Here is a 24,384-nt window from a genome sequence, read left to right as displayed (position 1 = left end):
AATTATTTGTTTATGTTGCCCCTCCAACCTACTCTTCTCTTTATAGTTAGTACTTATATAGTATGTGACACAGAGAGAATTCTCAATATGCACTGGCTTATTTCTTCATTGATTTATTGTTAATGTTTATTGTAAAAATTAATTACTGTGTTTTTGTAGGGATACTAAAGCCATAAAGAAACAAAATAGTTCACGTTGTAATGACTAGTATTTATGTTCCCATGTTGAATATAAGTTCTCATGTTATGTTAGATGGAAGAGAGAATAAAGAATAATATTTAAATCTTCTGTATAAAACACATGGGCTTCTTACCAAAAAGTTGTGAGGACTAAGCTTGACCATCTTTCTAATTCTCCTCGATTGCTAATCTTTTCTATTTAACACACAGTGTATTTACTAAACTAGTAGCTGAGCTGGTAAGGAATCTGCCCACAATGCAGAAGATCTGGGTTTGAATCCTGGGTTGGGAAGATCCCCTGGAGAAGGAAATGACAACCCACTCCAGTATTCTTGCCTGGAGAATCCCATGGACAGAGGACCTGGTGGGCTACAGTCCATGGGGTTGCAGAGAGTCAGACACAACTGAGCGACTAAGCACAGTACCACACCATCCCTGCATGACAAGACAGATTCTTATTCACTGGACCACCGGAGAAGTCACACTACTGCTTTTTGACATTGTTAGTTTCACTGGACTCTTTTCTGATTAATAAATATGGCTATCATCACACTTGCACTTGCTAGTGTTATTTCATAATTTTTTAAGTTCACAAACTTAAATAATATCAGCAATCTCTTATTTCCATTTGGTTTTGATCATAACGTACAGGCTAGTTTTAAATAATGGTTGCTCAACTTCTTTGTTGGATATATCTCTGCTGTTTCCTGGGTAACATCTAGTCACCTGTCTGCTTGTAAATTATTGAATACCGGTATAAGACATTATTTGTCACCTTTATCTGGAATTTCAGTGTATATTCAGGTCTATAAAAATGATATTCTTCATCTATAGATCATTCGGTATTGTCTTAACTTTAGGATAATCTTTGGTTGAATTAGGAAAATAGATGTGTCAATAGAGATGAGATTAAAACCAAGATTGTCAAAGTAAAGGTACAGAAGAACGACCATTGTGATAATATTGGCCTTAGGAATTTGAGATACCTTGCCTTTGAATATGGTATTCAAGACCTGCCATTTCAATTCTTCTATTCAATATTAATGGAAATACATTTTTTATATATTATTCCTTTTGACAGTGATATTCCCTAACTTTTATAAAGATCACACATTCATCTGTATTTGCACTGAGAGCCTGACAGACATCTGGCTTATGCTGGTTCTTTTGCTTTTCTCTTCATTTACTTTGAAAAAGTAGAATGAACTTTGTTCTACTTCTATTGAGGTTTATATATTCAATTATGGAAAAAACTAATTTACAAGTGCAGTCTTCTTTTATTCTCTTATTTTTATGATTATTATTAGTCTATCTAATAATAAGTTATGTATCAGATCAGATCAGATCAGTCGCTCAGTCGTGTCCAGCTCTTTGCGACCCCATGAATCGCAGCATGCCAGGCCTCCCTGTCCATCACAAACACCCGGAGTTCACTGAGACTCACGTCCATCGAGTCAGTGATGCCATACAGCCATCTCATCCTCTGTCGTCCCCTTCTCCTCTTGCCCCCAATCCCTCCCAGCATCAGAGTCTTTTCCAATGAGTCAACTCTTCACATGAGCTGGCCAAAGTACTGGAGTTTCAGCTTTAGCATCATTCCTTCCAAAGAAATTCCAGAGCTGATCTCCTTCAGAATGGACTGATTGGATCTCCTTGCAGTCCAAGGGACTCTCAGCAGTCTTCTCCAACACCACAGCTCAAAATCATCGAGTCTTCAGCGCTCAGCCTTCTTCACAGTCCAACTCTCACATCCATACATGACCACAGGAAAAACCATAGCCTTGACTAGACGAAACTTTGTTGGCAAAGTAATGTCTCTGCTTTTGAATATGCTATCTAGGTTGGTCATAACTTTCCTTCCAAGGAGTAAGCGTCTTTTTAATTTCATGGCTGCAGTCACCATCTGCAGTGATTTTGGAGCCCAGAAAAATTAAGTCTGACACTGTTTCCACTGTTTCCCCATCTATTTCCCATGAAGTGATGGGACCAGAGGCCATGATCTTCATTTTCTGAATGTTGAGCTTTAAGCCAATTTTTTCACTCTCCACTTTCACTTTCATCAAGAGGCTTTCGAGTTCCTCTTCACTTTCTGCCATAAGGGTGGTGTCATCTCTATATCTGAGGTTCTTGATATTTCTCCCAGCAATCTTGATTCCAGCTTGTGTTTCTTCCAGTCCAGCGTTTCTCATGATGTACTCTGCACGTAAGTTAAATAAACAGGGTGACAATACTGACGTACTTGATGTACTCCTTTTCCTATTTGGAACCAGTCTGTTGTTCCATGTCCAGTTCTAACTGTTGCTTCCTGACCTGCATACAAATTTCTCAAGAGGCAGATCAGGTGGTCTGGTATTCACATCTCTTTCAGAATTTTCCACAGTTTCTTGTGATCCACACAGTCAAAGGCTTTGGTATAGTCAATAAAGCAGAAATAGATGTTTTTCTGGAACTCTCTTGCTTTTTCCATGATCCAGCAGATGTTGGCAATTTGATCTGTGGTTCCTCTGCCTTTTCTAAAACCAACTTATGTATAATATAATATAATATATATTAAGTTATGTATAATAATAACAAATTACTGCTTTTTACTGCCTGGACAGCTGCAGATATGTTTTCATCTCTTTTAAAACTTCTTCTAAACAAAGATAAGAGGATGATCACCTTTTCAAACAAACAAAATATATCTCTTTTAAACCAGAAAGTATTTACATTGACTGACACCTTTCAGTTATAAAGGGTATGTGTTTGGTTTGCTAAACCTGAAAAAAAAAAAAAAAGAGCAATACACAAGATACCAAACAACTGGGAAATGAAAATTTTTTTCATCTTTCCATTCTTATTCAGGTTTTATATCAAGAAGGGTCATTAGTGATATGATTCCATGTCTATACCTGCCAGAAAAAGTGAGGAAATTAAAAATGAATATATATATATGTAATATATATGTGCATGTGTGTTTGTGCTCAGTCATGTCTAACTGTGACTTCATGAACTGTAGCCCACCAACTCCTCTGTCCTGGGTTGCCATTTCCTAATCCAGGGAAGTATCCTGAACCAGGGATGTGTTTGAACACACATCTCTTAAACATTATGCACTGACAGGTGGATTTTTTTTTACCACTGTGCCACCTGGGAAGCCCATATAATATATATACACATATATAATATAATTAAAATGTATATCCCAGGAAAAATGGCATAAAAATATATGCCACATGAAAGATTTTGAGTGCAGAAGCTTCATATTTTACTAAAGATTTTTCCCTATTGTCCATTTTGCTTTTATATACAGGCACACCTTGTTTTATTTTTCTTTAACTTAGTTATGCTTTACAGAGATTGTACTTTTTACAAATTGAAGTGTGGTGGCAACCTTGCATTGAATAAATCTGTTAGCGTCATTTTTTCCAATAGCACTTGCTCACTTCATGTCTCTGAGTTATGTTATAGGTATTCTCTTAGTATATCAAATATCTTCATTATCAGCATATTTGTTATAGTACTCTTAAGTCACTGATCTTCGCTCTTACTATTGTAATTGTTTTAGGGCACCACTCTACCCAAATAAGATGGCAAACTTCAGTGATAAATGTTATGTATGTTCTGACTGTACCGCTGACCGCTGACATTTTGTCCCCTGTCTGTTTCTCTTTCCTTGAACTTCTCTACGCCCTGAGACACAATGATAATGAAATGGCTTCTGAGTGTTCACGTAAAAGGAAGAATTGCAGGTTTCTCACTTTAAATCAAAAACTAGACATGATTAAGCTTAGTGAGGAAGGCACATCAAAAGCCAAGACAGGCTGAAACTTGGCATATTGTGCCAAACAGTGAAGTTGTAAATGCAGAAGGGAAGTTCTTCAAGGAAAGTGAACACGTGAATAATAAGAAAACGGGACAGCCTTATTGCTGATATGGAGACTAGATGATCAAATCAACCACAATATTCGCTGAAGTAAAAATCTAATCCAGAGCATGACCCTAAGTGTCTTTCATTCTATGAAGACAGAGCAGTAAGGATGCTACAGAAAAAAATATTTGAAGTGTTTTGTTTGTTTGTTTGTCTTTTTATGAGGTTTGGGCAAGGACCTTATTTCCGTAACGTAAATGTGCAAGGGGAAGTAGAAAATGGTGATATGGAAGCTGCAATAAGATTTCTGGGAGATCTAGCTAAGATAAATAATAAAAATAGCTCAGACAACTGTGTAGATTGTCTACACTGTGTAGATTTCAGTGTAGGATGAAACAGCTTTCAACTGGAAGAAGTTGCTGTCTAGGACCTTCATAACTAGAGAAAGTTCAATGCCTGGTTTCTAAGCTTCAAAGGACAGGCTGACTCCCTTGTTAGGGGCTAATGAAACTAGCGACTTGGTTGAAGCCAATGTTCATTTACAATTCTGAAAATCTTGGGCTAAAGAATTAGGCTAAATCTATCCTTCCTACGCTCTATAAATGGAACAACAAAGCCTGGATGACAGCACACATGTTTACAGCATATTTAACTGAAAAGTGTAAGCCAATTCTTGAAATCTCCTACTCAGAAAAATGATTCCTTTCATATTAATAATATGACTGTGCATTGACAATGCACTTGATCACCCAAAAGCTCCAGTGGAGATGTACAATGAGATTTCTGTTATCTTCCTGCCTCCTAGCACAAAATCCACTCTGCAGCCCATGGATCATGGGAAAATGTTAGCTTTCAACTCTTTAAAAAATACACTTCATAAAGCTGTAACTAGCATAGATGGATCTGAGCAAGTAATGAAAATTGAAAACCTTCTGAAAAGATTTGCCATTCTAGATTCCATTAAGAGCATTTGTGATTTGTGTGATGAGGTCAAAATGTCAGCAGTAACAGGAATTTGAAAGCAGTGGATTTCAACTCTCATGGATAACTTTAAGGAGTTTAAGACTTCAGTGGAGGAAGTAACTACAGGTGTTGAAATAGCAAGATAGTTAGTTTAGATCTCCCTCCTCCAGGAGATCTTCTTCATCCAGGGATCGAACCTGTGACTCCTGTGGTTCCTGCATTGTAGATGGATTCTTTACTGCTGAGCTACTGGGGAAGCCCTAACATTTTTTTTGCAACAAAGTATTGTTAAATTAAAACAAGTACTGGCAAAACCAATACAATATTGTAAAGTTAAAAAATAAAAGAAAAAAAAAGAAAAAATATTGGAGAAAAAAAAAGGAAACAATTACATTGCTTTATTAGACATAATGTTGCAAACTTAATAGACTACAGTATAGTGTAAACATGACTTTTATATGCAATGGAAAATTTAAAAAAATTCATGCAAGTCACATTATTGAACTATTCTCCTTGTGGTAGTCTGTAATATCTTCCAGGTTTGCTGGTATAAACACTGTGTAAAAACATATGAATAACAGGGAAGTTATATAAAATAAAATTAAATTTCCATTTAAATATTCAGGGTGCTATACCTGTATGGGAAACCTATATTGTGAAATTCCTAGTGTTAGCTAGTAAATTCACATATCTCAAGTGTAAGTTTTATTTCAAATCAGAAACATTATAAATTATTAATAACTTATTGATTCATTTAAAAAGCTTTTTTTGAACATCAGCTGTGTTTTCAGGTGCTATTCTAAATACTGGTACTCTCCTGGGGAAGAAAGCAAAAAATTATATAATAAACACAGTGTCATCAGAAATATCCAGATGATTAAACTAAAAGAGATTTTTTTTTCTGGTTCAGAAACTATCTCAATAAATCTATATAATATTTCTTAAATAAGATCTTTCTGATTGCAAAAGTATATTTATATAAATGAAGTGTCCTGGAGTAGAAATCACAAAACTGAAATCTAGTCACTTAGAACTTGGTCAAATCAGTTTATCTCTATGAGCTTCAGTTCCACTGCTAATTTACAATATATTGTCAAGTTTATGGGAAAATACAGTGAGGAAACAATTAATTGACATACACTGTAAAATACTTTTTGCAAAAGTATACAAGGGATGATATAAATGTAAAGAGAACAAAGCAGTGTCTGTATTTATAGTAACTCTGCCAATAGTACGAAGGATGGATTTGAGAGTGTTGAAAAGAGAGTCAAATATTAGTTAAAAGGATATTATAAATATCTAGATGAGAATAATGTGTCTCTAAACATTGACACTAGCAGTGAACTTAAAGAATAAAAAACAAACGAGGAATGTTGAAGAGGTAGAATTAACACAATTTGGTTGATAAACTGGATAATGGAACATACAAGTGAGAAAGAGATAGTTATACAGGTTCAGATTGGATTGAGGTGCCATTACCTAAGATAGGAAAATAAATATAATATAAGAGATAAGAAAAAGAGCAGGCTAGGAAGGGATTTGATTTGTGGGTGACTTTGGAATATCCATCTGTAAAAATCCTGTAGGCAATTGGTTATACATAGATCTGGCACTAAGGAAAACGAATGATGCTCATGATAAACATTTCTGAGTTGTTATTCATTCATTCAATAAATATTTATGGAATGCTCACTATCAGACAGGTATTTTTCTTGGTGCTGGAAACTCAGCAGGGAACAAAGAAAAGTTTGTATCAAATAACTTATATTTTACTGGATGAATCCATACATTTTTAAAAGTGTGAAATTGATCAGATTGTGTTAAACATAATGAGGAGAAAATAAATTAGGGTAAATGAAATAAAGAGTGCCAGAAAGTAGGGATAAATATTTCTAATTCATATAGCATGATCAAAAAATTCCTGCTCATTTGATAAACAGCAAAGAAATTAGTGTGACTGGTGTTCAGTGAGTGAAGAGAAGTGTGATAGAAGATGTGGTAACACGATAGTAAGGGGCCAAATACTTACTGATCATTAAAGTACTTTGTTTATCTCTCTTAGTGAGACTAAGAAGCCTTTGGAGAGGTTTAAGAGAGAAACATGTTCTGGTTTATTTTCTAAATGATTGTTATGACTGTGTAAAGAATGAGCAGCTGTAGTGTGTAATGGTAGAAGCAAGGAGACAGATTAGGATGCTACTGTTTACATTCAAGCAAGCAAAAGTCTGTCTTGGACCAGAGTGTCTGGTAGTCAGAGTAGTGAGAAGTGGTATGACTCTCAAATGTTATGAAGATAGAAAAGATGGGATTTTCTAACTGATTGAACTTGTAGAATGAGAAAATAAAAGTAATTCCAGGATGCTAACCTGAACAGCTGGGAGAACTAGGAGAATGGAATTTGTCCTTACTGAATGGGAAACATTGCAAGAAATCTAAGTTTGGGAGCCCAGTGAATTTAAATAAGAACACTATACAAATAATATCTAAATGCAAAAAATATATATCTAAATGCAGTTGGATATGAGATGGTAATAGAGAAGAACTAGGGCTAGATATTTGGAGTCTCCAACATATAAAGTGTAGTTAAAACCATGAGACTGGATTAGCTCATTTTGGAGTAAGTATTGGTGGCACAGAGTTTTTAGAAGTAGAGCACTTCAAAATTCAAAGGTCTTCAAAGATCCATGAAGGGGAAACCAAAATCCCACACGCCTCCTGCCCAAAACACCAAACATAAAACAGAAACAATATTTTAACAAATTCAATAAGGACATCAAAAAAAAAAAATCTTACAAAAAGAAAGAAAGGAAAGAGACACATTGTGTCAATGATTCTGGTAGGTAAAGTAAAATGAGGATAGATATTTGACTATAAACTTTTAATAAGGTGTAATTCAGTTGGCAGGAGAAGTCACAGTGTCAGAGACAAAAGTGTGATTGGAGCAGTTGCAAGAAAAAATGGGAGGAGGATTGTTAGGGGAGGCAAGTACAGATCTTTAATTTACAGTGGAGTTATATCCTGATAATCCCATGGTAAGCTGAAAATATCCTAAGTGAAAAAAATGCATGTAATACATGTGATTCTTAACCTACTGAACTTTTTAGCTTAGCCTGGCCTGGCTTAAATGTGCTCAGAACACTTCCATTTACCTACATCTGTTTGAAATCAACCAACATGAATCCTATTTTATACTAAAGTGTTGGAAATCTCATGTGATTTATTGTATACTGTACTGAAAGTGAAAAGCAGAATGATCATATGAGTATAGAATGCTTCTAAGTATAAGATGGTTTACCCTTGGAATCATATGGTTCAGTAGGAGCTGCCACTGCCTACCATCAGAGAGTATTGTACTGTATATCACTAGTCCAGAAAAGAGAGCAAAATTCAAAATCTGATTTTTTTCATACTTTGAAATTTTGGAGTTTTGAAATCAAATTCAAAATTTGATTAAAACCTACTGAAGACATATCACTTTTGCACCATTGTAAAGCTGAAAAATTTCAAGTTGAAAAATCATGGAAACAATAGCCAGTATTTTATAATAACCTATAAGGAAAAAGAATCTTAAAAAATGCATATGTATAATTGAATCCTTCTGTTGTACTCCTAAAACTAACATAACATTGTAAATAAGCTATATTTCATTAAAGTAATAGTAATAGCAAAACCAAAAATCATTAAGTTGAAGCATCATAAGTTGAGGACCATCATTAACAGAGATTTTTGGAGTTTGGAACAGAAAGAGGGGGAAGAAACTGATGGTTACACAGAATAAAGAGACAATTACTGAAGCAGTGCTCTTGGGAATGGATGATCCCACTAATCTATCATGTTGGCATATGTGAAATGGGGGTAAAAGTGCCTACTTCATAGAGTTCTTGTGAAAATTAAATATGATTCTGTGTGAAAGCACTTAGCAATGAAACTGGCACTCAGTGCCAAATAAATATTAGCTCTTGTCATTGTTACCATTGAGAAAAATAAGGCTATCTGTGTCCCAATAACCGAACAGAGGCATGTTCTGGCATGCACTGGGATGGCATTTTTCGACCTCTGGCCCATTTGCTGACGGGTTTAAGCTTCTGAAGAGTAACCCTTGTCCTGGGAGTTATTTGTCTGACACATGGGCAGCATGTGTTTTATTTAGATAAGAACTGTGACTTGACAGGAGCCTTCTGGGAGTCATCATTGCCTAACAGGTTTCCTTAATGACCAGTCAATTAAGAACTTGTATTCGCAAAGTGCCTTGCGATTACTGTTTATCTTTCAATTCTCTCAGCCGTTGCTATCATCTTACTGATGAAAGAGACATTACAGGAAGGCTTATTGACGCACTTTAGCCTACATGGTCTGTAATATCAGGCACCCTTGGGATTTGGGTCCAAGAATCCTGCCATTCTGAGCAGACAGGGTTAGGCTCTCTCAATAAACATGTTCAAGCGACAGGGATGGAAGATAGCATGATCACAAACCACAAGAGCCCCTAAGAGCTTTTGGTCTGTGAAACAGTTCTGTGATTGTCGCCTGACCACTCTATTCATAGCTTTCTCTAATAATGATGATTTGCTCATTAAATTATTGGCCAATATCAGACATCGTGGAGTAAAAGAGTTTAATAGAGTTCAGCACAAGCATGATGAGATTTAATCTTTAAGAGGAAGAAATATCTTTTACCTTCTCTATAAACATAGTAAATACAGTGGTACAGATAGAAACATACACATTTTCAAGCCCATAGAAGAAACTTTTGGTTCCTTATAAGAGAAATAATGAATAATAATATTGAAAGATTTACAATTTGCAACTTGGTTAGGAGAGATTCTATTACAATTTTTTCTCATATAAATAACTTTCATTACATACTGGAAGAAAATAGATCAAAATGTAGACAGTGATTATATCTGCATGGGGAATTATATAAGATCTTTATTTTCTTCTATGTATGTTTAATTTCCATATATACTATACTGAATATACATCACTGCTAAATTTTCTGAGAAGTAATACACACACAACCTTTAAATATGATTCATATTTTGTCTATTATTTTTATTATAAGGAGGGAAGAAACTATCATTATGGAAATACTGCTTCTCTTGGGAAACATCCCCTCATTGTTTGAAGTTTTGATCTCTGCTGTTGTATCTTAGCTTTGTAATGACAAAATAAGGTTTATGTCACTCTATTACATAAATAGGGCTCAGTGGTAAAGAATCTGCCTTCAATGCAGGAGATGCAGGAGACATGGGTTTGATCCCTGGGTTGGGAAGATCCCCCGGAGGAGGGCATGGCAACCCACTCCTGTATTCTTGCCTGGAGAATCCCATGGACAAAGGAGCCTGGTGAGCTACAGTCCGTGGGGTCACAAAGAGTTGGACAGGACTGAAGCAGTTGAGCAACAGCTGCGTTACATAAATAAATGTGTCACAGAATATGGAATTACTACATCAGTAGATCATATTCAATGTTGAAAATATCATGATATACTTAGAAAGACTCTCTGGCCATTTTATGTACAAGATAAATTCATTTTTCCATAATATATTTTAAAATTAAGGCTAATATGAAGGTATATAAATGATTAGGCAATTTGATTTTTAAATGTTATAAGCAGTATATGAAAATACATTAATAGAAATTTATTAAATGTTAGCACTATACAACATTCTGTACTATACAATGTGAAAAATAAAATATAAGCTACAGCCTCCATCCTCACCATTTCCTATAACTTAGATCGTCCTCAACTTTTCCTGGGCTATTTCAATGAAATGATCACCCTAATAGAACATTACTGTATTTGAAATGTAAACATCATCATATCTTTAAAACTCTCCTCAACTCTCCCTCCCTACAGAATAAAGTCCAAATTCTTTAGCATGAAAAACAACAGCCTCTCTTTTCATCTGCCTCTTTTGCCAGCCCCTCTCAAAATTAGTTCTGGAGTAAGGCAGGGCTGCTGAAGATCCTAGTGCATATTTCTTAATTGTCGAAAACCTGAAGGGAAGAAGGTATGTACTCAGATCAGATCAGATCAGTGGCTCAGTCGTGTCCAACTCTTTGCGACCCCATGAATCACAGCATGCCAGGCCTCCCTGTCCATCACCAACTTCCGGAGTTCACTCAGACTCATGTCCATCGAGTCAGTGATGCCATACAGCCATCTCATCCTCTGTCTTCCCCTTCTCCTCTTGCCCCCAATCCCTCCCAGCATCAGAGTCTTTTCCAATGAGTTAACTCTTCACATGAGCTGGCCAAAGTACTGGAGTTTCAGCTTTAGCATCATACCTTCCAAAGAACACCCAGGACTGATCTCCTTTAGAATGGACTGGTTGGATCTCCTTGCAGTCCAAGGGACTCTCAAAAGTCTTCTCCAACACCACAGTTCAAAAGCATCAATTCTTCAGCACTCAGCCTTCTTCACAGTCCAACTCTCACATCCATACATGACCACAGGAAAAACCATAGTCTTGACTAGACGAACATTTGTTGGCAAAGTAATGTCTCTGCTTTTGAATATGCTATCTAGGTTGGTCACAACTTTCCTTCCAAGGAGTAAGCGTCTTTTAATTTCAAGGCTGCAGTCACCATCTGCAGTGATTTTGGAGCCCAGAAAAATAAAGTCTGACACTGTTTCCACTGTTTCCCCATCTATTTCCCATGAAGTGATGGGACCGGATGCCATGATCTTCGTTCTCTGAATGTTGAGTTTTAAGCCAACTTTTTCACTCTCCACTTTCACTTTCATCAAGAGGCTTCTTAGTTCCTCTTCACTTTCTGCCATAAGGGTGGTATCTTCTGCATATCTGAGGTTATTGATATTTCTCCCAGCAATCTTGATTCCAGCTTGTGTTTCTTCCAGTCCAGCATTTCTCATGCTGTACTCTGCATATAAGTTAAATAAACAGGGCAACAATATACAGCCTTGACGAACTCCTTTTCCTATTTGGAACCAGTCTGTTGTTCCATGTCCAGTTCTAACTGTTGCTTCCTAACCTGCATACAAATTTCTCAAGAGGCAAATCAGGTGGTCCGGAATTCCCATCTCTTTCAGAATTTTCCAATTTCTTGTGATCCACACAGTCAAAGGCTTTGGCATAGTCAATAAAGCAGAATAGATGTTTTTCTGGAACTCTCTTGCTTTTTCCATGATCCAGCGGATGTTGGCAATTTGATCTCTGGGTCCTCTGCCTTTTCTAAAACCAGCATGAACATCAGGAAGTTCACGGTTCACATATTGCTGAAGCCTGGCTTGGAGAATTTTAAGCATTACCTTACTAGCGTGTGAGATGAGTGCAATTGTGTGGTAGTTTGAGCATTCTTTGGCATTTCCTTTCTTTGGGATTGGAATGAAAACTGACCTTTTCCGGTCCTGTGGCCATTGCTTAGTTTTCCAAATTTGCTGGCATATTGAATACAGCACTTTCACAACGTCATCTTTCAGCACCTGAAACAGCTCCACTGGAATTCCATCACCTCCACTAGCTTTGTTCGTAGTGATGCTTTCTAAGGCACACTTGACTTCACATTCCAGGATGTCTGGCTCTAGGTCAGTAATCACACCATCGTGATTATCTGGGTCATGAAGATCTTTTTTGTACAGTTCTTCTGTGTTTTCTTGCCATGTCTTCTTAATATCTTCTGCTTCTGTTAGGTCCATGCCATTTCTGTCCTTTATAGAGCCCATCTTTGCATGAAATGTTCCTTTGGTATCTCTGATTTTCTTGAAGAGATCCCTAGTCTTTCCCATTCTGTTGTTTTCCTCTATTTCTTTGCATTGATCGCTGAAGAAGGCTTTCTTATCTCTTCTTGCTACTCTTTGGAACTCTGCATTCAGATGTTTATATCTTTCCTTTTCTCCTTTGCTTTTCCCTTCTCTTCTTTTCACAGCTATTTGTAAGGCCTCCCCAGACAACCATTTTGCTTTTTTGCATTTCTTTTCCATGGGGATGGTCTTGATCCCTGTCTCCTGTACAATGTCACGAACCTCATTCCATAGCTCATCAGACCCTCTATCTATCAGATCTAGGTCCTTAAATCTATTTCTCAGTTCCACTGTATAATCATAAGGATTTGATTTAGGTCATACCTGAATGGTCTAGTGGTTTTCCCTACTTTCTTCAATTTAAGTCTGAATTTGGCAATAAGGAGTTCGTGGTCTGAGCCACAGTCAGCTCCTGGTCTTGTTTTTGTTGACTGTATAGAGCTTCTCCATCTTTGACTGCAAAAATTATAATCAATCTGATTTCGGTGTTGACCATCTGGTGATACCCATGTATATATAGAGTCTTCTCTTGTGTTGTTGGAAGAGGGTATTTGTTATGACCAGTGCATTTTCTTGGCAAAACTCTATTAGTCTTTGCCCTGCTTCATTCCATATTCCAAGGCCAAATTTGCCTGTTACTCCAGGTGTTTCTTGTCTTCCTACTTTTGCATTCCAGTCCCCTATAATGAAAAGGACATTTTTGGGGGGTGTTAGTTCTAAAAGGTCTTGTAGGTCTTCATAGAACCGTTCAACTTCAGCTTCTTCAGCATTACTGGTTGGGGCATAGACTTGGATTACTGTGATATTGAATGGTTTGCCTTGGAAAGGAACAGAGATCATTCTGTTGTTTTTGAGATTGCATCCAAGTACTGCATTTTGGACTCTTTTGTTGACCATGATGCCTACTCCATTTCTTCTGAGGGATTCCTGTCCACAGTAGTAGATATAATGGTCATCTGAGTTAAATTCACCCATTCCAGTCCATTTCAGTTCGCTGATTCCTAGAATGTGTACATTCACTCTTGCCATCTCTTGTTTGACCACTCTCAATTTGCCTTGATTCATGGACCTGACATTCCAGGTTCCTATGCAATATTGCTCTTTACAGCATTGGACCTTGCTTCTATATCCAAAACATCCCATGGCATTTTAAAATCAATGTCTTATAAATAAGGCCTTTTCAAATTATAGTTTTTCTTTTTTTAAAGATTCATCTTTTTTTCTCTCCCTCTCTTTTGTGGAAAGAGCCAACTCTCATAGCTTTTTAACTCATTCATAGGCTCTGGCATTTCTGTTTTAAATAATATCTTATCCATATACTTGTGCTTCCTAGGTGGCTCAGTGGTAAAAAAATCTGCCTGCAATGAAGGAAATGCAGGTTTGATCCCTGCGTCAGAAAGATCCCCTGAAGAAGGTAACAGCAAGAACAGTCCAGTATTCTTGACTGGAAAACCCCATGGACAAAGGAGACCGACAGGCTACAGTCCATGGGGTCACAAAAGAGTCAGACCTGACTTGGCAACTAAACAGCAACAACAATCCATATACTGATGATTTTTAAAAATTTTAACTCTTGTCCCTTTGTTTCTAATAAAACACTGCACGCTGAACCACTGCAGCTTTCAGAGACCTGACTAAGTTCTCATACAAATTCTGTCAGTGAGTTGTTTGGTCTTAAGGCTCCAAATCACCTTTGATAAATAGGGAAGGTAATACAACTTTAAGAGATGCTGTAATGGCTACATGCCTTGGAGACCTAGCTGGACGCACATACCATAAACAGTTTGTACTTTAACTCATGCTTAAACCATGACAAATACTAATCACCTCTTTCTCTTTTTCCTGCCTTTGCAGACTTTAACTAATATAACCCTTTCAAAGACAGTAAGCAGGGTATTCACTGAAAAGTAGCAAAGTTTACAACTGCCAGATAGGAGTGACGGATCAGCTAACTCCCTTTGCTCATGTGTGTGTTATTTTCTGACCCTGCTGCCCTTGCCTGCCTCTTGGTGGACTGACCTGACCTTAAACTGAAGTTTTTCTGTAGACTGTTATATATTCAATTGAGAACATACACTCTCTGTAGGTGCTCAGTTACCTGATAAGCTCAAAGTACACTCTGCTAAATGGGAGAGGCCAGTACACCAACCGGCAAAAGCAAGGATTGATGGCTGATTGAATTCAGCCCCTAATGGTATTTGTGTATGGGTTGTAATAAAATGAGAGGCAGACAAGGATATGCTTATAGAAAAGTGATTTCAATGAGTGACCATAAACTCAAAGCTGAGATAAGACAATGTGAGGAAATCAGGCTGGGAGGGACTGTGAGAAGGTGGTGAGATCAGGGTATCACATTAATAGATATCTGCACATTTCAAAACAGTGTAGGAATTTTAGTGAGACTGAGCATGAAGTTTAAGAAATGATGTGCAGAGAGTGGTTTGTTTGAAATTGGAATTATGGGGATCAACAGCACCTAGAGGAATATGGAAATGAAGATTTTTGAGCCCACAGGGCAAGCCACCTAATGGGCACCCGTTTTAAGAACTCTGCTTGAACTGGATTTATTTCTCACTGGGCAAGTTACCTGGTAAAAATAATTGCACAATTCTAAATGAGTTCCCTACTTTAATTTAAGCAAATGTTACCAACTTAGTTACTTCACTTTTATTCTCACACCAGGTCCTTAAATCTGTTTCAGCTATGCCTGTTTTCTAGCTTTTACTAAATAGTCTTAGCCAATTTAAATAGAAATATTTTCCCTCAACTCAAAGCAAATGAGTATACATTTCCAGAAGAGATTGACTGCTACTTATTTTTTTATGCCTAAAGTATTTTGAAATATCTCATTCTAATAGGTTTGGGAATCTCTTATCTTCCTGGATATAATATGACTTTATTCCTATATGGAAAGTGCTTGGCAGGTGGTTAAAGCCAGTGATAAAAACAAAATTAAAAAAAACTAAAGCCAGTGCTCTGGCCTGCCTCTGTTTAATACTATCTTTCAGTCAGAATTCTCTCCTGAGCTTGTCTGCTAGTTTTTCTGAAATCCTTAACCCTTCAAAATATGACTAACTGTATACCCTTTAGCTACAATTTTATTCCTGGAGGAAATGAGTGATATTTAGCCTTGACCCTCTAAGTGGAATCACCACTCGAGCTTCTTCCCCCCTCGCCCTGGCTGTGATGAGGCCACCAGCCTGAATGGCTCTGACTTCCATAGGCACTCATTTGTCTTCTTCTCCTCCTTAACCTCAAAGGTTTCTTTTCACTAGGTGCTGATTTTTTAGGTGTTTTTAGGTGAAGATAATGCAACAAGTTTCGGTGCATTTTGTAAAGTTCCAAGACAGCATTGTTAGAAACAGACTCAGATGTTTTAAAGTGAACTACTTAAAGCCTGATTAGTTAGTGGCAGAGCCTGGAATTTGGGTCTCCCACTCCCTGTTCTAAGCAGTTTTGAATGTATTTACTGCCAGAAAAACAAACAGCAAATAATATCTCACTACACACACACACACACACACACTAAATAAAAAGCACGCATCCATGGGCACAGAGAAGTAACCTTAATGTCAGTGTGCTCCTGAAGAAGGCCGGATGGAGCTATAATGAAAGTGCCCCGTGTATGATCAATAAGTATCTATAGATTGAAGAGAATTGATTTATCACTCCCTATGATATTCCACAATGAAAACTGCAGTTTTAGTCCCTTCTCCTAAAGGCATCTGAATATCTTCAATACTTATAAATACCTGTCAGAAGTTTTACACTACTTTTAATCAATGTTCACCCATTAATATTATTATTATTGTTATTTTTTATTAATGACTGGTTTTAAATGACTACTCTGTGTGCATGTCATCTATAATACAAACCCACCAAAGTAGAGTACAATAATCCTGTTTTACTGATGAGGAAACTGAGGTTCAGAAATTTAAGTAATCTGCCAAAGATCAGACAGAAACTATGGATTAATTGCATCCTCCTGCATGTGTATGCTCTTCCCAAAGGAGGAGACAGCTATCAGGAAGAGGATATGGTGGACTGTTTTTATACCTAAAGCATTAATTTTTAATAGGTTACCACAGAAAATATTATCATAAATATGAGCAAAAAGGAAATAATAAAATGTAATTTTCTATTCTGTCCGATTTATGGGAAACAATAAGCGGCCAGGGCAATTAAGCAAATATTCTAAACTTAAAATCCACTTAGGATTTCAAGTAATCAAACTCGAACTAGTCAAATGGCTTACATAATATTTGTGTTGCTTTTATGATAGGATTTCAACTTTAACACTATTAGATAGCAAATTTGCACAATCAGTTAAATTTCAATAATTTTCTCAGAATTGCAGACTAGGTTAACTATTACTTTTGACTTCCTAGATAATAATAATAATAATAGTTATTTTCTTGAATTACAAGCACTTTATAAAAATATTCAATTTTAAACAAAAAGTTATGTAAAATTTTTGATGATAATGGACTCATTTTAAATTTTCAAAATTCCATTTATTTACTCAAATATAAGGATATGCTGATATTTATTATCTTACCCCCAAAATGGTCAAAATGTGTGACAAAAAAAAGAATCATATAATTACTTTGATTCATCTTATATTCATTGTTTAAAAGAAGTGATAACGATTTTCAAATTCTACAGACAGTTATAAAAGCCAAGTGACTTTACTATCAATCAAATGGTGTGAATACTAATCTTTCTTCCTTGACCAATAAATGCATCTGTTTTCCACCTAAAAAAATGTGTCCATAATTTTGTTGAGTGTAAAAATTTTTCCTGAGGAAAAACTATGCCTAATTAGTTTATCTGGTATCAATGGTCACTGTATTTTCTAGCATAAAAATACTTAAATATTTAAAAGACCCTAAAATTAATTTGATAATGATATATAATAAGTTTTGTTTAAATATGGGAAAAAAAGTACCAAACAATAAGTATTGCTTCTAGTACATGTAGGTTTAAAATCCATCAGACACATGTCTACTTAAAATTGAAATGTTTACCTACTCCTGAACTAAGCACTATTTGTTCTTGTTTCTCATTTTTCTGTCATTAAATCATGTCTGACTCTTTGCAGCTCCATGGAATGCAATGTGCCAGGCTTCTCTGGCCTTCACTATTTCCCAGAATCTGCTCAAACCCTCATCAATTGAGTAGGTGACGCTATCTAACCATCTTGTCCTCTGCCACCCTCGTTTGCCTTCATTCTTCCCCAGCATCAGGGTCTTTTCCAAATGAGTCATCTCTTCGCATCAGGAAGCCAAAGTATTGGAGCATCAGCTTCATGATCAGTCCTTCCAATGAATATTCAGTGTTGATTTCCTTCAGGCTTTATTAATAGCAATTGGATTGTATTTTAAAATACCATTTTTTTACTATATTTGTTAAATGAATCCTACCATGAGCTTCTTAATATGCATATTGTGTGTGTTAGTCACTCAGTCATGCCCAACTTTTTGAGACCCCATGAATTGCAGCCCACCAGATTCCTCTGTCCATGGGATTTTCCCCGCAAGAATACTGGAGTGGGTTGCCATTTCCTTCTACAGGGGATTATCTGACTCAGGGTTCAAACCTGGACTTCTGCACTGTAGGCAGATTCTTTACTGACTGAGCTGTGAGGGAAGCCCAATATGAATATTGTTGATAATTAAATTAAAAGATTAAAATAATAATTAAGTTCTCATAATGAAGTATTGCTAATATAGTATATAGTACAAAGATTATATGAGCAAAAGAACAAAACTCTCATTATTTTTGTATCATATATCTGCCAAAACTGAAAATCAAAAGAATATATAGATACATTTCTAGAAAAAAGAGAATTTATCATATAAAGTTTAACTATATAATAGTTAAAGCAAATAGTTGCAAAATAAAAATATGTTAATGGGATACTATTTAATACAGGATAAAAGACTCCTGAACCCAGGATTAAGACTTTATTGAAGGAAAATAATAATTTTTTTTCAAAGCCAATAAAGATGTTTCAAATAAATGTGGTATACTGTGTTTAGGCTTCCCTGGTAGCTCAGCTGGTAAAGAATCTGCCTACAATGCAGGAGACCCAGGTTTGATTGCTGGGTTGGGAAGACCCCTGGAGAAGGGATAGACTACCCACTCCAGTATCCTTGGGCTTCCCTAGTGGCTCACATGGTAAAGAATCTGCCTGCAATGCGGGAAACATGGGTTCGGTCCCTGGGTTGGGAAGATCCCCTGGAGGAGGGCATGGTATCCCACTCAAGTATTCTTGCTTGGAGAATCCCCATGGACAGAGGAGCCTGGTGGGCTACAGTCCATGGGTCTCAAAGAGTCAGTCCAACATGACTGAGTGACTAAACACAGCACAACATACTGTGTTCATGAACTGAAAAACTCAATTTTGTAAAGATAACAATACCAAAAAATATTTCAATCATATTTTAACTCTGGTTGTGAGTTTTTGCTTAAGTGCAATTTGACAAGCAAATTCCAAAAATTATATGAAGTACAAAAAGTCAGGAACTATAAATATTTTCATGAAAAAAAAGAACATGGTGAAGAACATACCTTGTAAAATATAATGACAACTATAATACAGTTTTATTTTTACAAGAGAATAGAATTAAAATAATGAAATCCTGATACAAATCAGCTTACAGACAAGAGAAACAGATTAGAGGAATGAAAACAGATCCATATATTTATGAGTGCTTAATTTAAGGAGAAGGTGTGATTACAAATCACTGCAAAATTGAATACCATGTGGAAAAAAACAGAAATGTTACCCTTATTTCAAATCATATTAACAAATATATTCAGGTGGATGAAAGCTCTAAATATATAACATTTTGGAAGATAGTATCAGAGAATATTTTCATGAACCTAGAATAGATAAGAATTCCTTTAAAAAATGTAGAAGTGGGAGGAAGCAACTATTGAGGAAGATTGATCTTTTTAAAATTTATATTAAAAGTATGGAATTTTGTTCTTCAAAATATTCCTTAAATATAGTGTCAAGATAAACCTTGGAACGGAACAAGACATTTAGATATTTCAAACGCACAACTAAAAAATATCTTGTATCCAAATTTAAGAACAAAAATATAAACAAAAAACTAATAAATAAAAAAAAACCATATACATAAATAAACTAGAAAAATTGGAAAAGGCCTGACAAGCTTTTCATAAAAGAGGAACTCCAAGGGGAAAAATTGCTCAATATGATTAGTATTGGGAAAATGCAGATCTAAAAATAAATATATTCTGACATTCCTATATATCGTCCATATTAGGAAAAAAATTTCAATAATCTGACAATACCAAGTTATAATGGAGTGAGAGGAAAACTTATACCTGCTGAAGAGATTGTATATTTTCACAACCACTCTTGAAATAACATCATTACATATCAAGGATGCATAGCCCAAGAATTTTGCCATTCTACTTCTATGTAATCACCTAATTAATCTCTTAAACATGTCCATCAGGAGATAAATACATTATTCGTAGAATCACTGTTTGTAATAGAGAAAAAAACTGAAAATGATTCAAATATCGATCAACAATGAAATAATAAATAAATTACAATATATCCAGATAGTGAAATGCCCCTCAGTTCAGTTCAGTTCAGTTGCTAAGTTGTCTCTGACTCTTTATGACCCCATGGACTGCAGCAAGCCAGGCCTTCCTGTCCATCACCAACTCCCAGAGTTTACTCAAGCTCATGTCCATTAAGTCGGTGATGCCATCCAACTATCTTGTCCTCTGTAATCCCCTTCTCCTGCCTTCAATCTTTCCCAGCATCAGGGGCTTTTCAAATGAGTCAGTTCTTCACATCAGGTGGCCAATGAACATTCAGTACTGATTTCCTTTAGGATGGACTGGTTGGATCTCTCCTGCTGTCTGAGGGACTCTCAAGAGTCTTCTTCAACTCCACAGTTCAAAAGCATTAATTCTTCAGCACTCAGCTTTCTTTATAGTCCAACTCTCACATCCATACATGACTACTGGAAAAACCATAGCTTTGACTAGATGGACCTTTAGTAATGTCTCTAGAAAGTAATGTCTCTGCTTTTAAACGTGCTATCTAGGTTGGTCATAGCTTTTCTTCCAAGGAGCAAGCTTCTTTTAATTTCATTTTAATTAATTTCTTTTAATTTCAGTCACAATCTGAGGTGATTTTGGAGCCCAAGAAAATAAAGTCTGTCACTGTTTCCATGGTTTCCCCATCTATTTGCCATTAAGTGATGGAACTAGATGCCATGATCTTCGTTTTCTGAATACTGAATTTTAAGCCAATCTTTTCACTCTCCTCTTTCACTTTTATCAAGAGATGCCTTAGTTCTTCTTCACTTAGTTCTTCTTCACTTAGTTCTTCTACCATAAGGGCAGTTTCATCCGCATATCTGAGGTTATTGATATTTCTCCCAGCAATTTTGATTCCAGCTTGTGCTTCATCCAGCCCTGCATTTCTCATGATGTACTCTGCATAGAAGTTATATAAGCAGGGTGACAATATACAGCCTTGATATACTCTCTTCCTGATTTGGAACCAGTCTGTTGTTCCATGTCCAGTTCTAACTGTTGCTTCTTGACCTGCATACAGATTTCTCAGGAGACAGATAATGTGGTCTGGTATTCCCATCTCTTTAAGAATTTTCCACAGTTTATTGTGATCCACATAGTTGAAGGCTTTAGTGTAGTCAATAAAGCAGAAGTAGATGTTTCTCTAGATCCCTTTTGCTTTTTCAATGGTCCAATGGTCTTTGGCAATTTGATCTCAGGGTCCTCTGTCTTTTCTTTTTCTTTTTTTTTTTTGTTTTTTTTTTTCTAATTTTATTTTATTTTTAAACTTTACATAATTGTATTAGTTTTGCCAAATATCAAAATGAATCCGCCACAGGTATACATGTGTTCCCCATCCTGAACCCTCCTCCCTCCTCCCTCCCCATACCATCCCTCTGGGTCGTCCCAGTGCACTAGCCCCAAGCATCCAGTAACGTGCATCGAACCTGGACTGGCAACTCGTTTCTTACATGATATTTTACATGTTTCAATGCCATTCTCCCAAATCTTCCCACCCTCTCCCTCTCCCACAGAGTCCATAAGACTGTTCTATACATCAGTGTCTCTTTTGCTGTCTCATACACCGGGTTATTGTTACCATCTTTCTAAATTCCATATATATGCGTTAGTATACTGTATTTATGTTTTTCCTTCTGGCTTACTTCACTCTGTATAATAGGCTCCAGTTTCATCCACCTCATTAGAACTGATTCAAATGTATTCTTTTTAATGGCTGAGTAATACTCCATTGTGTATATGTACAACAGCTTTCTTATCCATTCATCTGCTGATGGACATCTAGGTTGCTTCCATGTCCTGGCTATCATAAACAGTGCTGCAATGAACATTGGGGTACACATGTCTCTTTCCCTTCTGGTTTCCTCAGTGTGTATGCCCAGCAATGGGATTGCTGGATCATAAGGCAGTTCTATTTCCAGTTTTTTAAGGAATCTCCACACTGTTCTCCATAGTGGCTGTACTAGTTTGCATTCCCACCAACAGTGTAAGAGGGTTCCCTTTTCTCCACACCCTCTCCAGCATTTATTATTTGTAGACTTTTGGATTGCAGCCATTCTGACTGGTGTGAAATGGTACCTCATAGTGGTTTTGATTTGCATTTCTCTGATAATGAGTGATGTTGAGCATCTTTTCATGTGTTTGTTAGCGGATTAAAGATCTAAACATAAGACCAGAAACTATAAAACTCCTAGAGGAGAACATAGGCAAAACACTCTCCGACATACATCACAGCAGGATCCTCTATGACCCACCTCCCAGAATATTGGAAATAAAAGCAAAAATAAACAAATGGGACCTAATTAACCTTAAAAGCTTCTGCATATCAAAGGAAACTATTAGCAAGGTGAAAAGACAGCCTTCAGAATGGGAGAAAATAATAGCAAATGAAGCAACCGACAAACAACTAATCTCAAAAATATACAAGCAACTCCTACAGCTCAACTCCAGAAAAATAAACGACCCAATCAAAAAATGGGCCAAAGAACTAAATAGACATTTCTCCTCTGTCTTTTCTAAATCCAACTTGAACATCTGAAAGTTCATGGTTCAGGTACTGTTGAAGCCTGGCTTGGAGAATTTTGAATATCACTTTGCTAGTGTGTGAGATGAGTGCAATTGCATGATATTTTGAACATTCTTTGGCATTTCCTTACTTTGGGATTGGAATGAAAACTTACCTTTTCCAGTCCTGTGGCCACTGCTGAGTTTTCCAAATTTGCTGGTATATTGAGTGCAGCACTTTCACAGCATCATCTTTCAAGATTTGAAATAGCTCAACTGAAATTCCATCATTGCCACTAGCTTTGTTCATAGTTATGCTTCCTAAGGCTCACTTGACTTCACATTCCAGGATGTTGGCTCTAGGTGAGTGATCACAGCATCATGGTTATCTGGGTCATCAAGATCTTTTTTGTATAGTTCTTCTGTGTATTCTTGCCAACTCTTCTTAATATCTTCTGCTTCTGTTAGGTCCATACCATTTCTGTCCTTTATTGTGCCCATCTTTGCATGAAATGTTCCCTTCTTATCTCTAATTTTCTTGAGATCGCTAGTCTTTCCCATTCTATTGTTTTCCTCTATTTCTTTGCACTGATCATTGAGGAAGGCTTTCTTATCTCTCCTTGCTATTCTCGAATTCTCTGAATTCAAATGGGTATATCTTTCCTTTTCTCCTTTGCCTTTAGCTTCTCTACTTTTCTCAGCTATTTGTAAGGCCTTCTCCTAGTTACACTTACTCCTCCTCCTCCTCCTTATACTTCTATTGTCATTTAAAGTTTTTCTCTATTTCTTTGTCTTATTGCCTGTGTTAGTAGCTTAGTTATATCTTACTCTTTGTGACCTTATGCACTGTAGCCTGCCAAGCTCCTCTGTCCATGGAATTTTCCAGGCAAGAATACTAGAATGGAATGCCATGCCCTCATCCAGTATATCTTTCCAACCCAGGAACTGAACCTGGGTCTCCCATATTGTAGGAATATCCTTTTTCATCTGAACCACCAGGGAAGCCCCTCTTATTGCAGAAGAAGCTTTGTGACAAAGGTCATTAAGTTTCCTTTCTAAAGATATGGGATAGCAGTATAGCACAAACTATTTATTTCTTATTCCAATGAACTTGCTGAATATTCCTGGTATTTCTAGGGTTCAAAAGGCCTTTTAGATAAACATAATTTGGAGTGACAGGAAGATCCAAAGGGCATTATCACTTCAGGCAGGGCTTTTTAAATACTCTGAATGCCCTCTATCACAGCATGCATATTTCTAAGAGATAAAGAAAAATGATTATTTAGGGCCTCCAGGAGAAATGAAGCTTCATTGAGCATTTTGAGAAGGAGACAGAGAGAGAAATTTAGGCTTATCACCTTAAGAAGGACAATCACAATCACACGTATGAACATCAGAAATGTGACAGAAAGAAATGAGAGAAACAAATAGGTCAAACATGCTAGTCCATTTACTGATTGCTAAGGGGACAAAGAGAATGTCTTATTATCCTTAATATCAATAATAATAAGATCTTTGAATATAATGCATCC

The 24,384-nt window shown here is 36.4% G+C and overlaps 1 protein-coding gene across 1 annotated transcript in view; it reads left to right on the top strand.

Annotated features, from left to right (window-relative positions):
• The window catches only part of CNTN5 (contactin 5), a 1,653,888-nt gene that overhangs the window by 1,414,647 nt on the left and 214,857 nt on the right, over positions 1-24,384 (top strand). The gene's annotated exons all lie outside the window — the stretch shown is intronic.

Source organism: Bos javanicus, chromosome 15, assembly GCF_032452875.1.
Source record: "Bos javanicus breed banteng chromosome 15, ARS-OSU_banteng_1.0, whole genome shotgun sequence".
In the NCBI taxonomy this organism is placed as follows: Eukaryota; Metazoa; Chordata; class Mammalia; order Artiodactyla; family Bovidae; genus Bos; species Bos javanicus.
Note: the sequence above shows the minus strand (reverse complement) of the source record. Positions and strands in the feature narration are given on the sequence as shown.